The following is a 4585-nucleotide window of genomic DNA, read 5'->3' on the forward strand; positions in this document are numbered from 1 at the left end:
TGTTTCTGTCTTCAAGGAGCTTACTACGCAGTGGAAAAGACGGACATTAAACCCTTTAAAAATTTTACCTTAGCAAGGCTATTATTTATAATCCACTATTCTTTCTCCTCTTTTTCCTTGCCACTGAGTTACGTAGACAAGTGATCGCCAACCTAGAATACATTTCTCGGCATCTCTCACTAGATGTGACCAGGTACTTAGGATTTGTCCAGTAGGATGCTGTGGAAGTAATTTGCATAGCTTCCATTACTATGTGTTTTTTGCCTCAACCTTTTTTCCTTCCCCTTGCCTTATGGCTAAATACTGGTAAAAATTTGAACTTTCTTGAACTCAAAGATTTTAAAAACACATGATGAACATTGCAGACCCTCCACACCAAGCGCAGGATCATTCGTCTCTGGACTGTTTTGGGAGTGAGAAATCAAACTGTGCCTCATTTAAGCTACTGAATCATGGGTCAAGTTTTTTATATTGTTTGACAGCCGCTTAGCTTGTATCCTAATTAATACAAACGCACAGCTGTAAACTGTGTTGAATGTTATAAAGACCAGAACATAGTGCTTGAGGGCAGATAGCAGGAGGCAGCTACTTAAGATTAAGCAGTTGGTGGGGACTTCTCTGAGTAAGTCCATTTAAATTGGCATTTGAAGAATAGGAGTTAGACATGCTAACAGATAAGGAATGGGGTATGTGGGTGGCTGTACAGAGTTCATGCAGCAGAAAGGACTGGAGGTAGTATTTTAGGAATCCCTGCAAGTCCAATATGGCTGCAGCATGGAAATCAAAGTGCCAGGTAGGTAAGGGACAAAATGGGAGAGAAACCATGCACATTTGTAAGACATTTGCACTTACTCAAAGTGACATGGCAAGCAGCGGAATGGCATGAGCATGTTGCTATTTTAATCAATAGACCTGTGGCTTTTGAACTGTAAAATGTGCCATCTTAAACCCAGAGTAGAAGTGAGAAGACCTGTTAGGAGAGTTTTCCAAAGCAGATCAGAGATGATGGTGCCTCTTTACAAAAAAAATCTTAATACCAATTTTGTGTAAAAAATGCACATTTAGAAGGAATGGATCTTTTAAAATACTAGAAAATATATTAGAAGACTTTTGAAACTATTGATCTGGCTTCTCTTTTGATCCCTCGTGAATGTTACATCTACCTCCTATTACTTGGCTTGGATATACAATGTGACCAATGTTATAACATTCCCATTCTGATTTGTAGTCATTCAGCTTCTGGTTTTCCTGATGCGTTTTTTCCAAACTGAATCATTCCTCAAGGCATCAGGAGCTGCTTCTATTAAACTTTCACTACAGACTATAACCCACATGCACTAAGAACATGGAAGAATGGAGGTGTGTACACAGCTCCAGTCTCTTATTTTAAAGGATGCAATACCCCATAACTAGCAAAAAGGGGGGAAAAGCTCATTTATTTTATAGTTCAATCCTAGTTTTCCTTAATTTTTTTCCCAATCTAAAAAACATAGTACAAAGTATTGTAGTAAAACATGTCTGAAATTTTTAGACTAACTGTTCCAGTGTATTACACTCCATTTAAAGGTTTTCCTAGGAATGGTATCTAGGTCTTAAAGAACTCCATGGGTGAGAGTATTTTATTTTATAATCTATTCAGTTTTACATTAGCTCCTTTAACTTTGACCGTGAATACGGCCCATCTCCACTCAGAGTAAATTGATTTTCTAGAGGTCCCAAACTGTCAAATTTAGAGTACACATTAAAACTAAGGATGATTTCTGTAGTTCACCAATCTAATTAACACGATCAGCCAGCTGAGCAAAGCATCACACCAGCAAGTCAATTGTTAGGGTCATTCCAGGTAGCTTTAGATTGATGTCTTTAATAACACATGAAAAAGTGATGCTGATCTTTAGGGAAAAGTAATAAAGACTTGTAACTGAAGAAGAATAATCCTGTCAGTTTCCTCTCTACAGCCTAAAGATGATAAATATAATCTACAGTGTGAGCAAATGAATTAATGGAACTTCGGTTTCTCAACACTCAGGTTAAGTGAAATTATTCTCTAAATTTTCAGATAATTATACTACATGCGTTATGAAACTATTTTTGTAAATATTCTTCTGATGTTTAATTCTGTTAAAGGTGAGACCAATCTAAATGAACACTGAACAGTACTGATATAGAAGTTTAATTTTTCATAAATCTGAACTATCCCTTATTAGCTCTGAGGAACATATACTTGGTTACTATGTTTATACCTACTGAAGTGGATTAGGTGAGTGAGAATTATTAGGATAGCATTCGGTGGGTTAGAATGAAAGTTGTGAGCTATGCTAAGCAGAGGAAGCCTAACTGCATAAGTTGCAACAGTTGGGATTATAGGAATTTCAAATGACTATTCTTAGAACTTGACTTTTTCTCCCCTCTGTCCTTCAATCAAACCTAATATGCCATTTTGGAAAAGTCCCTATTTTTCTATCATATTAGTGGAAGTCAGGTCCTACACTGGCCACGCTGTTCATGTATACATATTTTATAGAGCCAGAATCTTGGCCCTCTAGAACATCCTTGAGTTCAGCACCTTATCCAAACTTGGCCCTCCTTGGTTTCTGTGAGGCCCCTATATTCATATAGTACTTTATATTTTGCTGAGTACCAGCATTCTTTCTTACAACCAAAATCATGGTTCTTCAATACATAATCGGAGTCTATAAGTTGTAACAGAAGCACAATTTAAGAGTCTTAAGTAGGGACCAAAGAAGTCAACAGCATGGTACAATGATATTACCTTTGTGGTTTTATAATATATAAGGTATATCTTTATTTTATAATGCATATTTTAATATAGTGAGACTGACATGTAGTTAATAAAAAGATACAAGTAGAGAATGTGCTTATTTTTTTAATTAAATGTATGAAATAAAATATTATATGTTCTTAGGGCTGGCCAAGTGGCTCAGTTGGTTAAGAGCTCACTCAAGAGTGTGAGCTCTGAGCAACAGGGTCACCGGTTTGATTCACAGCCCGAGCTGAGCTGCCAACAGCCGCCAACAGGTGGCCAAATGGCTCAGTTAAAAAATATATATATATTATATGTTCAGGGTATGGAAAAAAAGAACTAATACCACAGGGAAGATAATGGTAGTGTAATTAAGAAGAATCACTGTCTCCTCTGAAATCATCTTACAGCTCTTGACTGTTTCCTTCATTTAGCATTTTGTTTGGATTTCCTAATATTTTCCTTTGTATTTTATGTTTCTGATCTTGTATCCCTAATGACATCGCATGCCTTTTGAGAACAATGTATGTACTCTATACTTCTCAGCTTAGGACCTAAACATTTGGATGTTTGTACAATTTGTTAACTGAATATAAGTCAGAATAGTCTGTTATATTTTAGTACAAATGACCTAAAAATCATAGTAACTCACAACAAGAGGTTTATTTCTAGCTTACACTAAATGGCCATTATAAGTGTGTTGTGAATTTGTTTTATGTGGATTTTGCAAAAGAAGGAAAGTGTATATAGAAAGCCTTCTTCAGGTTCTTAAACATTTTGTTTACAGGTGACATTTGTTATTGATTCTCATATTTCATTAGATCATTCAAAACATATGGTCAAATGTGATGTCAGTATGATTAGGAGGTACAATCCTCTCATAGCTAGGGATATAAAAGGGAGGAAAATAAGAATGTTCACAAAAAAGGCATTAAAACATACCACAAATTCTATGAACTGAAAGCAATGACTTAATTCCTCCAATTTGCAGAGTGACTGTAAGATGTCAATGCAAGCAGTGACGAGTATAAAAACATCCAACACAGTACCTGGCAAATTGAAGGCATTAGTGAAGATACTCTCCCTTGTAAACTTGCTATTCCAAATAACTTATCTTCCTAGGTGCTGAAAACCATTCTGAGTAAAGGCATTAACAATGAAGTTGCAACTATTCCATACACACATACCAATAGCACACCCATTCACACACACCCCACACACACATACATATGTGTGTGTGTGTGTGTGACTAAATAACATCACCCCTTGGTTGAATGAGTCCTATCTGATATCAAAAATAATTAAAATTTTTCTGTGCCTATGCAATCACTTTCCAATAGATTGTATCTTGCTGTCATATGTTTCTAAAAAATGCAGAACCTTACACAAAAGCTTATATTTTCCTACTTTATTAGGGAATTCAATCCTAAGAAAGCACAAGTGAGAGGAAAAGGGAGTGAGAGTATGAGAAAAAAGCGAATAAATAGATTTATTACTAGCTGAGTACTGTGTAGAATCAAGCTCAACTTATGACTTGATATCACAGAATGCCTTCTTTGAGACTCTAAGAATGCTTTTCCTCTTCAAGAAGTCTGTCCCAAAAGATGAATGCAGAATAATTTATTCATCAGATTCTCTTCCAATTGGTCAAAGTCCCCCTCCCCCAACACATGCACACAGGGGTGCTAATTCTAATGATATGAAAATAGACAAGTTACCTCACCTTTGTTTAAGGATGTTGTGATTACGCAAATAATATAAGACATAAACAAACTCCATAGATAGGTTTCAAAAATAATAAATTGAATTTGAAACATACAT

This window comes from Hipposideros armiger, unplaced genomic scaffold, assembly GCF_001890085.2.
Source record: "Hipposideros armiger isolate ML-2016 unplaced genomic scaffold, ASM189008v1 scaffold_850, whole genome shotgun sequence".
Lineage (NCBI taxonomy): Eukaryota > Metazoa > Chordata > Mammalia > Chiroptera > Hipposideridae > Hipposideros > Hipposideros armiger.